The sequence below is a fragment of the Lethenteron reissneri genome, chromosome 61 (genome assembly GCF_015708825.2).
Source record: "Lethenteron reissneri isolate LAM-NWPU_2019-01 chromosome 61, ASM1570882v1, whole genome shotgun sequence".
Taxonomy (NCBI): domain Eukaryota; kingdom Metazoa; phylum Chordata; class Hyperoartia; order Petromyzontiformes; family Petromyzontidae; genus Lethenteron; species Lethenteron reissneri.
The window spans coordinates 4509794-4523368 of NC_083839.1; positions in this window are offsets into that span (position 1 = coordinate 4509794).

The following is a 13575-nucleotide window of genomic DNA, read 5'->3' on the forward strand; positions in this document are numbered from 1 at the left end:
CACTCACCCACCCACTCACCACCTTCCAGCCACACCACTCACCCACCCACCCACTCACCACACACCACACACCAGCCACACCACTCACCCACTCACCACACTGCAGGCCACAACCACTCACCACACACCACCCACCCACTCATCCACCACTCATCACACACCACCCACCCACTCACCCACCCACTCACCACACTGCAGGCCACAACCACTCACCACACACCACCCACCCACTCATCCACTCACCACAAACCACCCACCCACTCACCACACACCACCCACCCACTCATCCACTCACCACACACCTGCCACAACCCCTCACCACACACCCACTCACCACACACCACACACCAGCCACAACCACTCACCACACACCACCCACCACCCACCCACTCACCACACACCACCCACCCACTCATCCACTCACCACACACCACCCACACACTCACCACACACCACCCACCCACTCATCCACTCACCACACACCAGCCACAACCACTCACCCACCCACTCACCACACTGCAGGTCACAACCACTGACCCATCCACTCACCTCAATTCTCGCTCCGCTCCACTTTGGAATTCCCTCCCACCACCATCCAAGCTCTTAACATCACCTCGCTCAACTCATGAAACTCGTCAAAGCTACTCTCGCTGTCAACTGCAACTTCAAGGGTGGTCGTTCTATTTGCTCGCCGTTTTGGCGTTATTTGGAGGGGACCTTCGGGGTCCGGTTATAGTGTGCTGATCTTTAAAGGTGCATTGAAAATTTCGATTTAAAGCTTTCGTGACTGCAGGGATTCATCTTCTTGGTTCTTTCGGTAAAGTCACGTAGAAGCGAAATAATACAAATAATAAAAATAAAACATAATAAAATAATTCTCACGACGTTTCGGCCACAACGCAAGCAGCCGTCCTCAGGTGAAGACCAGGTCTGTCGGGGTGAGTGGGTGGGTGGTGTGACGCTGTCTCCCCGACAGACCTGGTCTTCACCTGAGGACGGCTGCTTGCGTTGTGGCCGAAACGTCGTGATAATTATTTTATTATGTTTTATTTTTATTATGTTATTACTTCCCTTCTACGTGACTTTACCGAAAGAACCAAGAAGATGCATTGAAAATTTTGATACTCCTACTGATACTCCTGCTGTTATGGAGTGACTCATGCATCACAGTTCCTATGTTTTTACAGCTTTATTTTGGTGATTTCGAAAACGTTTTGGTTGAGCCATATTTGTTTGTTGTAGTACAGAGTTAGACTGATAACCTTAATCTAAATTGTCTTATGGTTGTTATTGTTTGACTTGCATCCCATTGTGATTTTTGCACACAGCATTGATATACGGTGCTTTTTCTGGAAGACTTTGCAGTTTTTTCTGGATTTTTCTATTGCGCGCAGTCACTTTAAGATGTTTCTTGTTCATGTTTTTGTTTGTTGCGGTTGCCCCCGATTCAAAAGCCGAATGGCTCACAGGGCTTTACCAAATAAATGAACTGAAACTGAACTAAACTTGTTTGCTCAGTAGCCGCGATTTTTAAGAGCAACCCCCTGGCCTTCACGCGTTCGTGCGCCAGAGGGCAGTATCCAACTCAGACTTGGCATCACGAAGCCCCCGTCCGCAACCCACCAGCGTCAATGGAGCTTCTTGTTCATAATCAACGTTTTTGGGTTTAGATCGCGTTTATTTATAAATGTGTCGTAACCCTCCACCACCCGACACGGCCAATCAGTAAAAATGTGTCACGTTGACAAAGACAAATAGTTCACTGCTTTAGCCCACCGGTGTGTTGAAGCCACAACATTTACAATTTGAGTACGACGTTTCGCTGGTAATTGCATCCAGCATCATCGGGCAATTCGCTTGTTGTTGTTGTTGTTGTCGTTTGTTTATTTGTTTGCAGATATTTGCGCGAAGTCTCCAGTGGCCGACCCTCACCAGTAGACATTCCCTCTTCAACCCGAGTGGTGTCAATGCTTTGCTATTCGTGCATTGCCTTTTGGACAAAGACGGCGCCTTCCCATGATGCTTTTGCGGCCGTCTGGAACGCTCTTCCGTCCGATATTAGGAAGCCACTGGAGCTGTACACATCTCAATTTGTGAACTGATTTCTTCAGAACTGATTCTTGTTTTTAGTTTATTGCCCTTCCCCCGCACCTATGAGACTGAGGCCATTTAGAAGGCCGTCTCTGGTGTAGGTTTCAAAGACGATGCACATAAAGTATTATCAACGCGTGTTTGTGTGCATGTTCTACCACAAGCATGATGTGTGATGCCTTGTTATAACAGGTATTGTCTATACTCTTAGTTTTTTCGGTAAAGTCACGTAGGTAAAAAAATGAAATTAAAATTAATAAAAAATTAAATAATAAAAATCACCACGTTTTGGAGGCAACACAAGTCTCCGTCATCAGGTGGGACCGTCACAGCCAGATTTGCTGTAACGTGATTTTTATTATTTTATTTTTTATTAATTTAATTTCATTTTTTTACCTACGTGACTTTACCGAAAAAACCTAAGAGTATGAATCCTTGCAGTCACGAAAGCTTCAAATCTAGAATTAGGTATTGTCTAGTTGGTGTTTGAACATCTTAGTACCACCTGTATCATTGCCGGAAAGGCTAAAGACAATTTCTTGTTTTCACTTTCCGTTGTGGAAACCATAAACAACAACAACAACAAATACACTGCACGCCGTTTGCTTCACAGGTGACGTTAAAAATCCCTGTGACGTCAGTCACAAGAGGCGACACATCGGTTGGCGGTGCCAGTGTCCAAATTTTGCCAAAACAAAATTTAAAAAAACATCATCGGCCCCAGAAAACTCGACAGGATTCGGTGATGTGGTGGGTTTTATTTTTTTGTCCTGGGTTAAACTAAGCGGAATAATCCGTAATAGAGGGTTTTTTTGCGTTAGATCGCGTAAATATAAATGTGTCGTTAAACCCGCCTCCACCCGACACAGCCAATTAGTAAGAGTTGTCACGTCAACAGAACGTGCCGATTCGTGACTAGGACTGCACACCGAGCAGCGGGTTTACTCTCCAACACACCGGTGTGCTGTACTAGTCACCAATTGTCACGTTTTGTTGACGTTCGACACCTCCCACGACGTATTGAACTGAACGCGGAATAAATAATAGTACGATTTAAATAAGTAATATTTAAAAAAACTTTTTTTTAACACGCTTTTAAAACATTCCTGCGGAGGGAGCTGGTAGGAACGTTGGGTTGCACGGTCAATGGCCTGCAGGGTCAACGGCGGCGTGGTGTATTCCGCAAATATGCCCGACTGTGAGGGCGGGCACAAGCCGGCGTGAGTAGGTTAAACGTTGAGTTTTATAAGGGCACCACGGGGTGACCAGCCCCCCCACCCAGCCCCACCCCTCCCACCACCCAGCCCTTCCCCACCCTCTCCACCCAGCCCCTCTCCACCCTCCCCACCCAGCCCCTCCCCACCCTCCCCTCTCCATCCAGCCCCACCCCTCCCAGTTTTGGATGCACGACGGACGGACGGACACAATAATCCCCTGTGGGCTGGTGTAACTAGGATGTTCCTACCTGTATGAAATGTACTAGTAATGGAAGAACTCCACGACTCCAGGAAGTGGCCCCGAAGCTTGCCATGACGTAAGGGACCGTGGCCAATTACAGCCAACGTCAGTTGACCGTCATGGACAATTATACCCAAGCCGAAAAATAACACATAAAAAAGATTGTTTAAAGAAAATGTATGATAGAACATAGTATTGTCATCAGTATGACATAAGTATACCGAGTTTCCAGTCGATACCACACTGGGAAGTGGGTTAAAATTGAGTTACAATATTTGAGGATAGAGTGTAATAATAAAACGAATCTGTGCCCTCGAGTTTCCTGGCTGGCTGCTGGCTGGGTTCCTCACCACCCCAACGGTAACTCTCGCCGCCTTCAGCTAGCTGGGTAACTGGCTACACGGAATTTTCCGTGCAAACGACGAGACATTGCATTGAATTAATAGGGCGGAAGAAGAAGAATAAGTTCGGAATAATAAGGTTCCATGATAATGCTCATGTCCATGTGTTTGTTTGTTATCACGAAAAGCAATGTGCCACGGTGGGTGCCCACCCCTTCCACCCAGAGGTCGCAAACGGGTTTTGATTCCTTACCCGTACCCGTACCCGGCCGCACCAGGGTCGCAAATGGGTACCCGTTCCCTACCCGTACCCGTACCCTACCCGAAATGAGTGACAAATGGTTACTCACCAGTGACTCACGGTCTACCCGTACCCGGCCGCACCAGGGTCGCCAAACGGATACCCGTACCCGGCCGGGTACGGGTAGCCGGGTATCGGGTAGGGTACGGGTATCGGGTAGGGTACGGGTATCGGGTACCCGGTTGCGACCTCTGCTTCCAACCCAACCCCGTGACAGGCGGACGGACGAAACTGGCGCACGAAAGGTTTCAACCTCAGAACGCCGCGCTACGAAAAAAACAAAACTCCCTCTCGGCAAAAAAACAGCAAACACGACCCAGCCCCCACCCCCTCCTCCACCCCCCTTACGCAACCCCCCTCCACGCTTAAAAACAAATTCTGAACTGGGCACAACTTTAATTAAGCCCGCTGCTGCTGTTTTCCTTGCTGAGCTCAGTACTGCCGCTGATGCTGCTGCTGATGATGAAACTTTGGCGCGATGTTCCAGCCGTCTCGGCTTGTTGTTTTGCCCTCGACAAGTCCAATTTCCCCATCCCCCCCGCCTCACCCCCCATTCTCTTCGGGTCACCCGGTGGTGCAATTGCAGCGCCTGCACCCTCGATAGCTACATCACTAACTCCACCATAGGGGGAGCGTGGTTGGATACGTACGGTGCGAAAGAAGTTTAACATGCATGCACACACAGGTGTAGCTGCAAGGTGACTTTAGTGTGACTCTATGATCCTCTTCAATCAGCACGGGACCCGTCGAAAGCTCTCGCCTGATTCTATGAGACCAATCAATTAACACAACCCTTATGTAGCCTTGGCCTATGGCACGGCGATCCAATGCATGACAACTGAACCCTTGTGTAGCCTTAGCCTGGCTCTACGAATGAGAGAATTAACACAACCAATTGGAAGCCACCGTCTGACTGTGTGAGCATTTGAGTGAACATCGCTAGCCCTGATCGAGACTCGATGAGCCACAACAAACTTAACAGTGAATGCCTCTGTCCAATTAATTTCCCTTCCGTGCCAAATCTTTCTTGGCATTCCCTCTGCCCTTGGACTGGCGCGCTGGCGCAGTTGAACCGCCTGCGCACTCCCCGTAGCAATGCCACTGCCAACGACGAGGAGAATGAGGAGGTGGTGATGGTGGTGCAGGGATACATTTGGCGTTGTGGGTGGTGGCGGTGGGGGGGGGGGGTCGCTTCGTGTTTACGCAAACACCGACTGCTGTTTCAGTTCAGCCGCGACACGACGTTGCGCAAATCGCGGCGCTCTTGCAGCCGACGCAAACAATCTCTGGGAGTCGGACTTGGCCCGAGGACTGGACAGACGACGATCTCACTTTGACCCCAACCCCCATGCTTCTGCGTCCGAACAACACGTGTCCCAGGTGTGTTCCCTCCCCACCCCCCACCACCACCACCTCAATTATCCCTCCCCGGAACGCGCTGTCCGAGGTGTAAACAGCCCCCACCTCACCTCTCTCTCTCAATATTCACACTTCTCCCCTCCAACTCCACTGCCATCACCCACATCGCACCCTTCTCTTCTCTCCCACCCGCCCCCGACTCAGCAACCTCGCTGAGCTGTTATCCCATGATGCTGATGCTGCTGTTGTTGTTGTTGTTATCGTCGTTGTGCTTGTTTACCCAGGAAAGTCTCATTGAGTCTTAAGACTCTTGGTTTTTTTCAGGAGGGTCCTGCCAAAGTTTTCCCTGTTGGGGGGTGAAGGGACGATCGGTGTCGTGTTTGGAACCCCGAGTGAGTAACATTCAGGGTATTTATTTTTGCGTAATTGGCAAATTTGGACCGCGCGGAAATTGTTGTTGTGCGTTGGTTGCCCTTGGTGGTGGTGGTGGTGCACGAGGAGTGCACGTGTCAACAACATGCCACGGTGGCTAGGAGATGTTAACTCCCTTGCCTGGTGAACAGGAGGTCGTGGGTTCAATCCCGGCCCTAACGCCTGCTACTGTATATTTGGAGTTTGCGTGTCTCTCTCTCTCATCATCACAGTGGCTAGGAGATGTTAACTACCTCGACTGGTATACAGGAGGTCGTGGGTCCGATCCCGGCCCTAACGCCTGCTGCTGTGTATTTGGAGTTTGCGTGTCTCTCTCATCATCACAGTGGCTAGGAGATGTTAATTACCTCGCCTGGTGAACAGGAGGTCGCGGGTTCGATCTCGGCCTGAACGCCTGCTGCTGTATATTTGGAGTTTGCGTGTCTCTCTCATCATCATCAAAGCGGCTAGGAGATGTTAACTACCTCGACTGGTATACAGGAAGTCGTGGGTTCGATCCCGGCCCTAACGCCTGCTGCTGTTTATTTTGAGTTTGCCTGTCTCTCTCTCATCATCATCACAGTGGCTAGGAGATGTTAACTCCCTCGCCTGGTATACAGGAGGTCGTGGATTCGATCCCGGCCCTAACGCCTGCTGCTGTATATTTGGAGTTTGCGTGTCTCTCTCATCATCACAGCGGCTAGGAGATGTTAATTACCTCGCCTGGTGAACAGGAGGTCGTGGGTTCGATCCCGGCCCTAACGCCAGCTGCTGTTTATTTGGAGTTTGCGTGTCTCTCTCTCATCATCATCACTGTGGCTAGGAGATGTTAACTACCTCGCCTGGTCTACAGGAGGTCGCGGATTCGATCCAGACCCTGGTGCCTGCTGTATATTTGGAGTTTGCGTGTCTCTCTCTCTCTCACCGTGGTCGCGTGGATTTTTCTTCGGGCACTTCGGTTTTTCCCTCCACATTGAGAATCAACGTCACCACGCGTTTAGAGCATTTGGCTGCGATACATTTCCACGTGATGATAATCCACTTGGTTGAGCTATCGTTTGTGATAACCAGGTAACTTCTGAACAAAGCAGCTCAGTGGAGCCTTAACCCGGTAAAATAAAACAAAACACCGCTTGTTTTTTCGTGCCCGACTGCGACTGCTGATGATGGCCCAGCACAGTGTACCGGGAGCTCTTCTGATGCTCCTTCTTCTTAAAATCCCATGACCTGTTGGGCATGGCCCCACGTTTCCTTCACCGATGCGTCTCCCCTTGCCTTGCTCCAGCGGCTGTGATGAGCGTGAGGCAAGCAGGGAGTGCCTTGCCCCCCCCCCCTCTTCCCCCTCCTGGTGGCCAAAGCTACGAGGTTGGCGTGAGCAGCCTCTACAGCGTTAAATGTTCGAGACCGTTGCCAATATCACGATTCATCCACTTGGTTCTTTCGGTAAAGTACGCTCCAAGCATGGTGCTGTTTCATTCAGACGCTGTCTCCCCGACAAACCTGGTCTTCACCTGATCATGGCTGCTTGCGTTGTGGCCGAAACGTCGTGAGACTTATTTTATTATGTTTTATTTTATTATTGTATTATTTACCTTCTACGTGACTTTACCGAAAGAGCCAAGAAGATGAATCCCTGCAGTCACGAAAGAAGCTTTAAATCGAAATTTAATGTCGCGATTGTTTGGCGAGTTTGACTGCTGATGAGACTCCGTGGTGGTGGAGGCAATTCACTCTCCAGTGACATCTAGAAAAAGAGCCCCTTAGTCAACGCACTGCTGAGTGAGGGCCTCCCCACGCTGCTTATCGGATCGTGGGCAATGCTGACCATACTTCACCTCGCTGGTCCGTGCGGGTTGGTGAAGGTGGTGTGTGGTGGGAGGGGGGGAGCTGTGGTTTTATAGACCGTTGAGACCGAGCGCTGTTAGCGATCACCTGTCAAGGCCGGCACGGCGCACGAATGGGTGGTGTTGCCAGCACCACCCGCGACCACCTTTGTCTTCCTAGTGTTTATGTTTACGCATCGCACCAGGTATTTAATTAAGGCTGAGTGTACCTAGGGGAGGCATAAACACACACACGCAGTTCTATGCACGTAGACGCCAGTAATCCTGAGCAATCATCCCAGTCTAACGCACACACACATGCAAACTGATATACAAAGATAAATATAAAAATCCCCCGTATAGCTTTAACAGACTGTTGGGGCAAGTGCTGTTATCGAGTAGCACCTATGAAGGCCGGCACGGCACACAAGGTGGGGGGGGGTGGCCAGCACCACGCCCGGCCGCCTTTGTCTCCCCAGTGGGGACGTATTTACACATCGCACCAGGTACTCATTTGAGGCTGAGTCGACCTAGGGGAGGCCCAGGACAGGTTCAGTACACACAAACTCACACAAACACATGGGGCGTATCCACGCACGTGGTCGACCCGATTCACAAACTCCACCCATCCACCGGCACCTTGCCCCCCCCCCTCACCACCCCCCACCGCCCCCCCCCCCTCACCACCCCCCACCGCCCCCCCCAACACCGCCCCCTGGCCCCGCCCCCCGGCCGGCACGTTTTCTCCACGTGCTCGCGTGACGTCAGCACGTGGTGTTTGTGCAGTCGGGAGGATGAGAGAGCGCGGTCAGCAAGAAAACAGCCCCCAGCCCCACACCCCGCGCCCCTCCCTCACGTAGCCCCAACCCCCCCTACCTCTCCCCTTCCTCCCCCCCTCCCTCCCCCCTTACCTCCCCCCTACCTCCCCCCCTACCTCCCCCCCTACCTCCCCCCCTACCTCACGTAGCCCCCATACCCCCCCTACCTCCCCCCTCCCTCACGTAGCCCCCATACCCCCCCTACCTCCCCCCTACCTCCCCCCCTACCTCACGTAGCCCCCATACCCCCCCTACCTCCCCCCCTACCTCCCCCCTCCCTCCCCCACTACCTCCCTCCCTACCGCTCCCCTACCTCCCCCCCCCCACCTCCCCCCCTACCTCCCCTACCTCCCCCCCCCCTACCTCCCCCCCCCTACCTCCCCCCCCTACCTCCCCCTCTACCTCCCCCCTACCTCCCCCCCTACCTCACGTAGCCCCCATACCCCCCCCTACCTCCCCCTACCTCCCCCTACCTCCCCCCCTACCTCACGTAGCCCCCATACCCCCCCTACCTCTCCCCTTCCTCCCCCCCTCCCTCCCCCTACCTCCCCCCCTACCTCCCCCCTACCTCCCCCCCTACCTCACGTAGCCCCCATACCCCCCTCTACCTCCCCCCTCCCTCACGTAGCCCCCATACCCCCCCTACCTCCCCCCTACCTCCCCCCTACCTCACGTAGCCCCCATACCCCCCCTACCTCCCCCCCTACCTCCCCCCTCCCTCCCCCACTACCTCCCTCCCTACCGCTCCCCTACCTCCCCCCCCCACCTCCCCCCCTACCTCCCCTACCTCCCCCCCCCCTACCTCCCCCCCCCTACCTCCCCCCCCTACCTCCCCCTCTACCTCCCCCCCTACCTCCCCCCCTACCTCACGTAGCCCCCATACCCCCCCCTACCTCCCCCCTACCTCCCCCCTACCTCCCCCCCTACCTCACGTAGCCCCCATACCCCCCCCTACCTCCCCCCCTACCTCCCCCCCTACCTCACGTAGCCCCCATACCCCCCCCTACCTCCCCCTCTACCTCCCCCCCTACCTCCCCCCCTCCCTCACGTAGCCCCCATACCCCCCCTACCTCCCCGCCTACCTCTCCCCTCCCTCACGTAGCCCCCATACCCCCCCTACCTCCCCCACTACCTCCCCCCCTACCTCCCCGCCTACCGCTCCCCTACCTCCCCCTCCTACCTCCCCCACTACCTCCCTCCCTACCTCCCCGCCTACCTCTCCCCTCCCTCACGTAGCCCCCATACCCCCCCCTACCTCCCCCCCTACCTCCCCCCTACCTCCCCCCCTACCTCCCCCTCTACCTCCCCCCCCTACCTCCCCCCCCTACCTCCCCCCCTACCTCCCCCCCTACCTCCCCCCCCCTACCTCCCCCCCTACCTCGCCCCCTACCTCCCCCCTACCTCCCCCCCCTACCTCCCCCCCTACCTCCCCCTCTACCTCCCCCCCCTACCTCCCCCCTACCTCCCCCCTACCTCCCCCCCCCCCCACCTCCCCCCCTACCTCCCCCCCTACCTCCCCCTCTACCTCCCCCCCCTACCTCCCCCCCTACCTCCCCCCTACCTCCCCCCCCCCACCTCCCCCCCCTACCTCCCCCCCTACCTCCCCCCTACCTCCCCCCCCTACCTCCCCCCCTACCTCCCCCCCTACCTCCCCTCTACCTCCCCCCTACCTCCCCCCTACCTCCCCCCCTACCTCCCCCCTACCACCCCCCTACCTCCCCCCTCCCTCACGTAGCCCCCATACCCCCCCTACCTCCCCCACTACCTCCCCGCCTACCGCTCCCCTACCTCCCCCCCTACCTCCCCCCCTACCTCCGCCTACCTCCCCCCTATTTCCCCCCTACCTCCACCTCTACCTCCCCCTCTACCTCCCCCCTACCTCCCCCCTCCCTCACGTAGCCCCCATACCCCCCCTACCTCCCCCACTACCTCCCCCACTACCTCCCCGCCTACCGCTCCCCTACCTCCCCCCCTACCTCCCCCCTACCTCCCCCCCTACCTCCCCCCCTACCCCCCCCTACCTCCCCCCCTACCTCCCTCCCTACTTCCCCGCCTACCGCTCCCCTACCTCCCCCCCTACCTCCCCCATACCTCCCTCCCTACCTCCCCCCCCTACCTCCCCCCCTACCTCCCCCTCTACCTCCCCCTCTACCTCCCCCCCCCTACCTCCCCCCTACCTCCCCCCTACCTCCCCCCCCCACCTCCCCCCCCTACCTCCCCCCCTACCTCCCCCTCTACCTCCCTCCCCTACCTCCCCCCCTACCTCCCCCCTACCTCCCCCCCCCCACCTCCCCCCCCTACCTCCCCCCCCTACCTCCCCCCCTACCTCCCACCCTACCTCCCCTCTACCTCCCCCCTACCTCCCCCCTATCTCCCCCCTACCTCCCCCCCTACCTCCCCCCTACCACCCCCCTACCTCCCCCCTCCCTCACGTAGCCCCCATACCCCCCCTACCTCCCCCACTACCTCCCCGCCTACCGCTCCCCTACCTCCCCCACTACCTCCCCCCCTACCTCCCCCTACCTCCCCCCCTACCTCCCCCCTACCTCCACCTCTACCTCCCCCTCTACCTCCCCCCTACCTCCCCCCTCCCTCACGTAGCCCCCATACCCACCCCCCTACCTCCCCCACTACCTCCCCCACTACCTCCCCGCCTACCGCTCCCCTACCTCCCCCCCTACCTCCCCCCTACCTCCCCCCCTACCCCCCCCCCCCTACCTCCCCCTCTACCCCCCCCTACCTCCCCCCCTACCTCCCTCCCTACTTCCCCGCATACCGCTCCCCTACCTCCCCCCTACCTCCCCCATACCTCCCTCCCTACCTCCCCCCTACCTCCCTACCTCCCCCTCTACCTCCCCCACTACCTCCCCCCCATACCTCCCTCCCTACCTCCCCCCTACCTCCCCCCTGTTGCCAGGTCCAAGTAGTCCACCTCTGGTACCCATTGAAGACACGAGCCAGAGCAGTGCGACCCAGTGAGATACATAGAGACTCATAGACACACACACAGACCCATAGAGACTCATAGACACACACAGACCCATAGAGACTCATAGACACACACACAGACCAATAGAGACTCATAGACACACACAGACCCATATAGACCCATAGAGACTCATAGACACACACAGACCCATAGAGACTCATAGACACACACACAGACCAATAGAGACTCATAGACACACACAGACCCATATAGACCCATAGAGATACATTCAAGCTATGGACCGCACAGTAAACCCATAGAGACCCAGTGAGATACATAGAGACTCATAGACACACACACAGACCCATAGAGACTCATAGAGATACACTCAAGCTGTGGACCGCACAGTAAACCCATAGAGACCCAGTGAGATACATAGAGACTCATAGACACACACACAGACCCATAGAGACTCATAGAGATACACTCAAGCTATGGATCACACAGTGAATCCATAGAGACCCAGTGAGATACATAGAGACTCATAGACACACACACAGACCCATAGAGACTCATAGACACACACAGACCCATAGAGACTCATAGACACACACAGACCCATAGAGACTCATAGAGATACACTCAAACTATGGACCGCACATTAAACCCACTGTCGTCTTGAGCACCACCAATGGATGAGGAGTTGTGAGATGAAGTCACGGGCCGGTGTCTGAAATGTAGTCACTGGCATTCATAATTAATGAAGGTGTTTGGGTTAGATCGCGTAAGTATGTGTCGAAACCCTCCACCACCCGACACGGCCAGTAAGGGATTTGTCACGTAAACTCAACGCCAACGAGTTCACTACTCCAGCCCACCGGTGTGTTGGAGAGTGAATCCACGACATTTATAATCTGAGTCCTCAGATGGGCTGAAGCAGTGACTATTTGGCGTTTTGTTAACGTGACAAATCCCTTACTTTTCGATTTAAAGCTTTCGTGACTGCAGGGATTCATCTTCTTTGTTCTTTCAAGCACGTGTGCTGTTTCATTCAGACGCTGTCGCCTCGACAGACCTGGTTTTCACCTGAGGACGGCTGCTTGCGTTGTTGCCGAAACGTCGTGAAAATTATTTTATTATGTTTTATTTTTATTATTTTATTACTTCCCTTCTACGTGACTTTACCGGAAACCGTCACCGTGAATACAAATCTTGATTTGAAGCTTTCGTGACTGCAGGAATCCATACTCATTGGTTCTTTCGGTAAAGTCACGTGGGTAGACAATAAAAATAATAAAGATCACGACCTTTCGATCGCAACACAGGCAAAAAAAACAAACGTCGTGATTTGTTTAATTCTGTTTCTATCTACGTCACTTTACCGAGAGAACCAACGAGTATGAATAATACTGATCGCGAAAGCCTCCTGTCGTGTTAAAGTCACGGGCCGTGTGTGTGAGTCGATGTCCCGGGTGACAATAAACTTGCGGACGGATCACAGATTCCAAACTCCCCCCCCCTCAACCCCCCCCTTCCCCCACCCCCCGCCCCCCTCCCCTCGGGGTGCGCGCGCTGACCGCGTGTACAGCCCCCCGCCCCCCGAGCCTTGAGCTTTGTTCCGGAGCGCGCACGGGCAGTGCACGTGCACATCGCGTCATCGTCGTCGTCATCATCGTCGTCACTGAACCCTCGGCTCCTCCAATACAGCACCATCGACTCGTGCAACAAATACGTTGGTCGTGAGGGTCGCGCTCCTTACTCACTCAACAACAACAACCGCCATTCGCCACTAAGTGGCGGTGACGTCACCACGACGCTTGTGCCAGGCCAAGTGCACCTTGAGGCTACCACGTGAAGTGTCGAACGCCCGCTGGCAGGAGGTCACGGGGCAGACCCAGCAGGTGACACGGGTCGACTGACCGAGATGACCGAGATGACTGGCTGATGCACCACCTTTGCCCCCTACTCACTCACACACACAGACACACACACGAAGCTTCGCTCGCCACGAATGGAGCGCCAGTAAGCTCCTCACGTGACACTC